The sequence below is a fragment of the Myotis davidii genome, unplaced genomic scaffold, assembly GCF_000327345.1.
Source record: "Myotis davidii unplaced genomic scaffold, ASM32734v1 scaffold62, whole genome shotgun sequence".
NCBI classification, from domain to species: Eukaryota; Metazoa; Chordata; class Mammalia; order Chiroptera; family Vespertilionidae; genus Myotis; species Myotis davidii.
Genome location: NW_006295180.1, coordinates 512,248 through 522,169, shown reverse-complemented (window position 1 = coordinate 522,169; position 9,922 = coordinate 512,248). Strand labels below are relative to the sequence as shown.

At 40.9% G+C, this 9,922-nt stretch overlaps 1 protein-coding gene across 1 annotated transcript in view; it reads right to left on the bottom strand.

Annotated features, from left to right (window-relative positions):
* DTNBP1 (dystrobrevin binding protein 1) overlaps positions 1 to 3,369 on the bottom strand; it is a 125,546-nt gene extending 122,177 nt beyond the window's left edge. Inside the window, exons 1-2 of the mRNA XM_015567804.1 lie at positions 3,316 to 3,369; positions 2,566 to 2,616 (exon numbers count right to left, since the gene is read on the bottom strand). The gene's annotated coding sequence lies outside the window, so the exon portion shown is untranslated. The remainder of the gene's footprint in view (positions 1 to 2,565; positions 2,617 to 3,315) is intronic.
* Between the last annotated feature and the right edge of the window lie 6,553 nt (positions 3,370 to 9,922).

The following is a 9,922-nucleotide window of genomic DNA, read 5'->3' as shown; positions in this document are numbered from 1 at the left end:
CCTTCTAAAAGAACTCCTACCATCACAACAGCATGGATGGACCTGGAGAGCATTATGCTAAGCGAAATAAGCCAGTCAGAGAAAGATAAGTATCACACGATCTCACACATTTGTGGAATATAATGAACAACAAAAACTGATGAGCAAAAATAGATCCAGTGACAAAGAAACACTGAACTGACTGTCCACTTCAGAGAGAAGGCAGGGGAGGGAGGGGGGTAAGAGATCAACCAAAGGCCTTGTATGCATGTATATTAGCATAACCAATGGACAGGGACACTGGGGCGCTGGGGGCTTGTCCTGGGGGGGCAGAAGTAAGGGGGGTAAATTGGGGAAAAAGGAGACATATGTAATACTTTAAACAATAATATATATATATATATGTGTGTGTGTGTGGGTATATATATATTTATATATAGATAAGGAAAGGAAAAACCATACTTTCTACTGCACACAACTTAACCACGTATCTGTCAGATGATACATTTTTAACTACAGAACTACATATAACAACATACAACATATAAAACCATATTTAACAGTTTTATTGAAATAATTCACCCTCTTAAAGTGTATGACTCAGTAGTTTTTAGTATATTCACAAAGTTGGGTAACTATCACCATTATCTAATTCCAGAAAATTTTCATCCCCCCAGAAAATGTACACATTTGCAGTCATTTCATTCCCCTCTCTCACTAAACCTCGGCAACCACATGTTTTTTTCTGTCTCTATGGATTCATCTCTTCTGGACATTTCATACAATATGTGGGCTTTTGTATTGGTTTTTTTAACTTAATATATTTTTAAGTTTCATCCACAGTCCTTGTTGTGATTAAATAATATTCTATTGTATGAATATGCCACATTTTATTTATCTATTCAGGTGATGAATATTTGTACTGCTTCTACTTTTTGGCTATCATAAATAATACCGCTTTATGAATAATACTGCTCTGCACATTTGTGTACAATTTTTTTATGTTGACATATGTTTTTAGTTCTCTTGGTGTGAAATTGCTGGGTCACATGGTTGATTTACGTTTAACTTTTTGAGAAACTACCAAGCTGTTTTCCGCAGTAGCTGCACCATTTTACATTCCCACCAGCAATACAAATAGTTTCTAATTTTTCCACATCCTCAACAATACTTGTTCTTATCTGTTTTTCTTATTATAGTGGGTGTGAAATATTATTTCATTGTGGTTTTGATTTGCATTTTCTTAATGACTAATGACGTTGAGCACCTTTTTGTGTGCTTATTGGCCATCTGTATATCTTCTTTAGGGACATGTCTATTTAGATCCTTTGGCTATTTCTTCATTGGGTTGTCTTTCTATTTTTGAGCTATAGAACTTACTTATATACTCTAAATACAAGTCCTTCATCAGGTATATGATTTTCAAATATTTTCTCCCATTCTGTAGATTGTTATTTCTTTGCCTTTCTTGATCGTGTTCTTTGAAGTGAAGTTTTTAATTTTTCTTAAGTCCAATTTTACTATTTTTTCTTTTGTTACTTATGCTTTTGATGTCATAGCTAAGGAAATCATATCTATAAAACCATGGAGAAATAATATAAAAGTAAAAATCAAAGTAAGAAAATGATTGAAGACTCAAATTCAGTATCAACTTTCTTGTGACAAAGAAACCATAAGCATATAAATACACATAAAATATTGACTAGTAAATATAATTTGATCAATCTGCTCAAAGTCTTAATTGCCTTTGTATTAACCAGTGAAAAGTAAAAGCCCCTCTGAGAAAGGAATAAGTAAATAATTCCCAATCACTATCCTAATATATAAAAAGCCAGGGGCTGTCACAACTGAAACAACCGGGCGGACAATTGAACAGCAGGTTGCGTGGGACAACAAGGCTGGCAGGGGGGTTAGTGAGGGATGACCAAATGACTGAACAGCAGGCTGCGTGGGGTGACCAGGCCAGCGGCGGGGGGGCAGTTGGGAGTGACCAGGCCGGCTTGAAGGGGGCAGTTGGGGGTGACCAGGCTGACTGGGAGGGGCAGTTGCGGGCGACCAGGCCAGCGGGGGCTGGGGGGAAGTTGGGAACGACCAGGCCGGAAGGAGGGGCAGTTGAGGATGACCAGGCCAGCAGGGGGGACAGTAAGGGGCAACCAGGTCAGCAGGGGCGGTGGCAGTTAGGGGCAACCAGGCCGGCAGTTAGGGGCGACCAGGCCATCAGGGGGGGCAGTTAGGGGCAACCAGGCCGGCAGGCAGAGGCAGTTAGGGGTGATCAGGCTGGCGGGGGGGCAGTTAAGGGTGATCAGGCAGGCAGGCAGGTGAGCAGTTAGGAGCCAGCGGTCCCAGATTGTGAGAGGGATGTCCGACGGCTGGTTTAGGCCCATTCCTGGGGGCCAGGGGGGCCGGGATTGGAGAGGGTGCAGGGTGGGCTGAGGGGAACCCTCGTGCATGAATTTCATGCACTGAGCCTCTAGTGTTCATATAAAATTTCATTATTATTAAAGTTTTTATCTACAAAATTATAAAATATTTTAGACAATAAAATAGTCAGAAGTACAATCTTCTTATATAAATGAAAACACTTACCTGCTAAGTAATTCCAATCCAGCAGAGTACTTTGGCAAATATGAAACAGTCCTGACAAAAGAAACACTTATTTTATTAAAACTGTTTCTGATTTAGGCCAATTAAAAAAAAAAAGTTACATATAAGAATTTTGACATTGTCAATTGTAACATGAAATATTTTAAAATAACTAATGACAACTTACCTAAACTTTTAGAGAAATATATTGCTTTATTTCAAAGTGAATACACTGTTATATACTATCAACAATCACTTGGCCCTATACTAGTAAATTAGTTTCAGCACATAATAATAAACACTTTAATGTAGTGCAAAATAAGAATTTTTTTAAAGCTCATCATCTCTAGGTTGGAAGTGACATTTGGCCATGTGCTTTACTTTATTAAAAAGTGACACCAGTGTTAACAGAGCTAAAGATGCTTGCTTGCCAGTTACTGTTCCATTATTAATTTGCTTCTTAATAATGCAGGAATTTTAATTTGCTCTTAGTATGCAAATAAAATGATTAATAAAAAATAGCCATTGATTGTCAGAATAAAACAATTACACTTAACCATTTTTTCAGTCATTTTACAATTTCATAAAAAAATTTTCCAGTGTTACAAAATTTAAAAAGAATCAATAAGTTGTTTTGTAGTCAGGTGCACTTAATAGATATAAAACCCATTAAAGTAATTATACCATTGTGACTATAACCAAAAGTTGGATGAAATTTAGGTTACAGTAAGCCAAATCTTAGCATAAGCTTACCTTGGTTTGCTTTTTACTTTAGCTTCTCTTGACTTGTCACTTAAAGTCTTCAACCTATAATTAAACAAATATAAAATATTCTTACAACTCAAGAAAATATTTTAATGGTAAATTTCACAGTTGTTCATATTTTGGATCAGAGAAACCAATTTTTTTAGAAAAAAATATTTGTAAAAGCATAGTGTTTACTATGTATTATATCTCACAAATGAAAAACCTGTAGTAAATATTATATGTGGTATATAGTCCAAACATATAGTCTTTACTATATGTGAGAAACTACAAATAGAAAATTTGTAGCAAACATTTTTATGTTTCCTTGTCCCAAATACTCTTTTTAGAAACAACTCCTATGTGTGATCGAACTAGAGAAACCTCATTTACCTGGCATCATTAGAAAAAGAGGTCAACTTACATGAACTTGGTAGGTTTAACAAAGAGAACTAAGCAGCACATTTTATTTAGTAAACCTTCAAATCTCTTTAAGTACTAACATTTGGTGAAATTTGGGGGTGGCTGAGCAGGTGGGTGGGGAGAGATTAACCAAAAAACTTATATACATGTATGCATAACCCCCAGACACAGATAATAGTGTGGTAAGGAGGGGGTTGTCATGTGCAGGGTGGAGGGGCTCCATAGGGAAATGCTTTCAACAATACTTTCAACCATAAAGATAAATCTATATATACAGTAGGTCCTCAGGTTACGTCAGAGATCCGTTCCTAAGGCACAACATAGTGCGATTTTCATCGTAAGTCAGAACCCACCTCCTACATCACTCACATGGAGCACATACACAGCAGTAATGAAGTGAAACAGTAAAAAAAAATTTAAGAGAAAAATAACAATCCCTGACCTTTACTTGTGGTAAATAAATAATAAAAAACACAAAGCACATATGTACATACATCGAAATGATGGAACTTTTTTTATATAAATAAATGGGAGATGGTGACGTAACCACAAAACGACGTAAGTCGAATCCGACATAACCCGAGGACTGTCTATACTAGAGGCCCGGTGCACAAAATTTGTGCATAAGGGGGTTCCTTCAGCCCAGCCTACACCCTCTTGCAATCTGGGACCGCTCAGGGGATGTCCAACTGCCAGTTTAACATCCCTCTCGCAATCCGGGACCACTGGCTCCTAACTGCTCACCTGCCTGCCTGATTGCCCCTAACCGCCTCTGCCTCGGCCCCCGCCACCACGGCTTCATCCGGAAGGTCGTTTGGCTATCTGGTCTAATTAGCATATTACACTTTTATTATTATAGATAAGCCTAAGCAATCGTTTGACCATTTGACCATTCAACCAATTGCTATGATGTGCACTGACCACCAGGGGACAGGCACTCAATGCAGGAGCTACCCCCTGGTGGTCAGTGCGCTCCCACAGCAGGAGCACTGCTCAGCTGACCAATGGGCACCAGACACAGGGCTCACAGCTAGTGAGCACAGCTACCGCAGCATTAGCCTCTCCTGCAGACACTTCCTCTGTGCGCTCCTCCCCAACCTGGACCGGACTGGATTGGGACCGGCATTGGGACTAACTGGGAGTGAGCCTATGGCCGCTTCTAGGTCATGGGCGCGCCAGTATCACCCTAGGACAGGTGCTTGGGGACCTCAGTGGAGCAGCAGTGAGACTACCAAGTGGCGGCAATGGCAGGCGCAGTGGGGCTGGGATGAGCAGGAGTGGCAGGCAGGAGCAGCAGGCAGCGTTGGACTGCTGGTTTTGGCCCCATCCCCACAGGCCACGCCGAGGGACCCCAGCGTGCACTAGGCCTCTAGATTTAAAATAAAGCTTTCTAAAATATATTACAAAACTCTTGCATTAAAGAGGGTATGGTATATTCTATTTAACGTTTTCTGATAAACTCCAGGTCATTACTATGACTACCACTGACTGCATTTTGTGGCAAAACAGTACTCTCCTCATGTTTCCAAGCTAGGGTTGCCTCTTCATTTACTAGCTTGATACCAATCCACACTAGTTTTTTAGTTTGTTTGGGATCCTGTGTCTATTTTTTCTAAATTTAAGTTTTTCCATCTCCACCACTGGCCACCTTACTGCTTCTGTGAGCTACTTAACTATACAGCTTCTCACCTTTCTACTTGCTTTTTTTAATTATTGGACTGGAAAACAGATATTGGGCCAGAGATGGATATATAAAATGAAATAGGCTTTTCTATATATAAAATATAAAGTTCATAAACTTTGTATAATTTATTTCACTTCACTGGCCCACTGTTACCTTTTCTTTTTCTTTTTCTTTTTTTTTTTTTTTTTTTGGCTGTGGACTCTGTACTATATTATTGAGGTTGCCAAAAAGCAAATGCTAAATTATGATATAATCTCATACGAGATAGTATTGCTATACATGCTCTTTTTAAAAAATATATTTTTTTATTGATTTCAAGGAGGAAGGGAGAAGGAGAGATAGAAACATCAATGATGAGAGAGAATCATCGATCGGTTGCCTCCTGCAATTACCACACTGGAGATCAAGCCTTGACCGGGAATCGAACCATGACCTTCTGGTTCATATGTCGATGCTTAACCATTGAACTATGATAGCTAGGTTGTACATGCTCTTCTTGATTACCGTACTTCAACAAATATTCATTTCTAAATAGAGTCTGAAACATAGGCCACGGTACCACTGCAAGCTGTTACACAGCCTTTGTGAAAATAGAAGTGCTCCTTCCTCAAGATACTTTACTGTCACCTGCCAGACTGTCCTAATATACAAGCTGACCCATGTACGAATGCCCCAACCTGTGCTGTGCAGTGTATAGCCCGCACAACTGTACACGCAAACCCTGACACAGGATCCCATCTTTTTTTGTCAATAATGCCTGGCTAAACATCAGACGGAAACTTGTGATCAAACAACTTTAACGAATTGGAATGCCAATTTCATACAAAGATATTTATATTATTCTTTTTCAAAAAATTAAAATATCAATGAGATTGATTTATCTACAATGTTAAAAAGACTCAATAATCTCTTTACTACAAACTAATTTGTATATATCTCTCCAGATGAGTCTAGGAAGTTGTATTTATTTCTTTTTATTCCTTTATTTTTTTAAATATATTTTATTGATTTTTTACAGAGAGGAAGGGAGAGAGATAGAGAGTTAGAAACATCGATGAGAGAGAAACATCGATCAGCTGCCTCCAGCACACTCCCCACTGGGGATGTGCCCAAAACCAAGGTACATGCCCTTGACCGGAATCGAACCCGGGACCCTTGAATCCAAAGGCCGATGTTCTATCCACTGAGCCAAACCAGTTAGGGCTATTCCTTTATCTAAAAAAATTTTTTTTTATTGATCTCAGAGGGGAAGGGAGAGGGAGAGGTAGAAACATCAATGGTGAGAATCATTCATCTGCTGCCTCTTGCACGCCCCCTACTGGGGATTAAGCCTGCAACCCAGGCATGTGACCTTGATTGGAATCAAATCCGGACCCTTCAGTCCACAGGCCAACCTTCCATCCACTGATCCAAACCGTATAGGGCTACGAAGTTGTATTTAAAGAGTCTACCTGTCATACAGAAACAAACACTTCCAACCAAGTTCACTTTGGAAACTTGTAAATCTGGGTTAAAGTAGGTTAAGCAACAACTAGGTAAAGCCATTTTGATTGCTATGCTCTACCATTTCCACTCCAAAGTGTGGGAAAGACACTTAGTTGTGACATCCTCGGGAGGATTATCCTAGTGTCATTGCACTCCAAATTATTTTAGTATTATTTTTAGTGATTCAGGAAAATTCCAATGGTTAGCTGTTAGAAGGATATTGAAAGGGAACTGCTAAGATCCTCTTTGGACCACTCTTATGTGACCTCACAAATATCTAGGTTGGTATTTCAAATATTTATTTCTAATCTTTCAGAAATAAGTCAGACAGAGAAAGACAAGGTTCTTACCAGAGGGAATAGGGGATCCGTGAAAAAGTGAAGGGGAATCTAGTCAATAATAATAACAACAGTATGATAACTTTACACAGTTGGTTACCAGACAGATGATTACTAGACTTAGTGTGGTGAGCACATCTTAAGATATAAATGTCGAATCACTATGTTATACACCTGAAACTAATAATATTGTATACCAAATATACTTTAATTAAAAAAAATAAATAGTGCAAGTCTGTTAGGTAAAACATAAGACTACTAGAAGAAGATTAAGTAGACTGGTTACTTTAGCAGTACAAACTAAAATATCTCTATCTATCCATATACTTTAACTATGATAAAAGAGAGAATAGAACAAAACACAAGTGTGAAATACTGCACAAAGAAATGAGAAATAATCATCATTGCTATTTCTTTTACTTTTGGTAAACTCAAATCACTGAATTTAAACTGGACATAGTATTATTAATCAAGGTGAGACTGGTCAGTAAGCCAGGACAAGTAGAATAGGGAAACTGTGACAAGGTAGTGAAACAAACTGACAGAGCAATTCACAAGATACAGAAAGTCACCTCTCTAGAGGTGCATTTCAGCTCTGGACCCAGGAAAGCAGCAGAACCAGGAGGATAATACCAGTACCAGCTGCAATGACTGAGGATCCCCTGCCCTGAAACTGACCAATTGGTGGAGAAGCACACCTAGAAAACTAATTAATATGCTGCCGAAACCCTCCCAAGACTTCCCCTAAGATTCCTGCCTGTGAGAAAGAGATAAACCCTCAGGACAAAGGACACAGCTTGTGAGCTCCCTCTGGGGAGCAGCCATTGCCATTCCTTTTCTCTTCTTCCCCCACAGGAATGTGTCTCCTAAACCCTAAAGGAACCCATAAAGCTTGCAATCGGGAGCAATGGCCCCTTGTCCCAGGCTAAGCCCTGAACCTGATTCCAAGGCCCACTTTTCTCTGACTTCCCAGAGAACTAGGGTGGCTTAGCCTAGGCTCTCCTGTTGCTAAGCCCTTTCTTATTTTACTGTCCCCATCTTTAATAACATTCCCTCATAGTTACCTGGACTCATGTTACGAAATTTTTCCTTCATGAAGTCAAGAACACACACACTACTGGCTGGCCCCAGCCAGACCCACAAGGGCCAGGTTCCCTTGCTGGTAACAAAAGTAATTCGTATTGAATGTCACAGCTTTTCTTCACTTGCACTTTTATAAAATGCTTATATTGCATTATTGGTTAGTCAATTTATTGCATAATGTTAACCATTAATCCCAGTCATGTTAATACTTCAAATATCTTTAAAAGTGCAGAACTTTGAATTACTATGTAATGTTAGGATTTAATCAAGATCACTTTAAAAGTAATATAAACTTAATGTCTCATTTGTAATATATCAACTTCGGGATTTCCCCACTACCTTCCCTCAAATAAAGAAAAAAAGATTAGTTGGGAATAACAGAGAAAGAGGAGATGTTACAGGGAGTTGAAAATAAAATTGCTGAAGGGATCAACAAGAGTTTCTCCATGTGGCTCCTTAACAACCATCTGCTTTAAGAACTGGTCTTCAACCAAATGTAATGTGTGGAACTTATCTGATCTGAATTTGAATAAATCAACTGTAAAAAGGCATTTCTAAAAACCAGGAAATCAGATTATGGACTGTACAATTGATAATATCAAAGAATTAGTGTTCATTTTGTTAGGTATGATATTGACATTGCATTTATATAATACTAGAGGCCCAGTGCATGAAATTCGTGCAAGGCAGGGGGGTCCCTCAGCCAGGCCTGCACCCTCTCCAATCCAGGACCCCTCGGGGGAGGTCTAACTGCCTCTCGCAATCTGGGACCACAGGCTCCTAACCGTTCGCCTGCCTGCCTGCCTGATCACCCCTAATCCCTCTGCCTGCCTGCCTGATCACCCCTAATCCCTCTGCCTACCTGCCTGTATGCCCCTAACTGCCCCTGCCTCACTCCACACCCAGAATCTGGGCTTCCCTCCCTCTGGCCGGCCACAGGCACCCAGGACCCAGGCCGGCTTTGCCTGGGCCAGCCACAGCCACGGGCACCTGGGACTACAAGGCGGGTGGCTTGTCCCTCTCCCGGACCGCAGGCGCAGTCCCCATTCCTCTCTCGAAAGCTCATTTGTGCCTGGCTGGTCCCCATTCCTCTCTCCCCATTGTTGAATGTCTGAGCTGTTACAGCATGATGGCATGAGGGCATGAGGACCATTTGCATATTAGCTCTTTATTATATAATTGTGCTCAAGTATTTATATGTAAACTTTACATCACTTTTTGAGAAATTACCTCCCACGTCTTTCTTTCTTTTTTTTTGGTGCTCCCTTACTGGCCTGATTGCCCCTAACCGCCTCTGCCTTGCCCCACACCCAGGACCCAGGATTCCCTCCGCTGGCCAGTTGCAGGCACCCAGGACCTGGGCTTCCCTACCTCTGGCCAGCCGCAAGCATCCAGGACCTGGGCCAACTTTGCCCGGGCCGGCCGCAGCCTCAGGCGCCTGGGACCGAGGGGTGTGCGGCCTGTCTCTCTCCTAGGCCGCAGGTGCAGGCACAGCCGTTGGCTCCCAGGACTGCGGGGCGGGTGGCTTGTCCCTCTCCCAGGCCGGGCCATAGGTGCAGGTGCAGCCGCTCACGCCTGGAACTGTGGGGACCGTGGGGCGAGC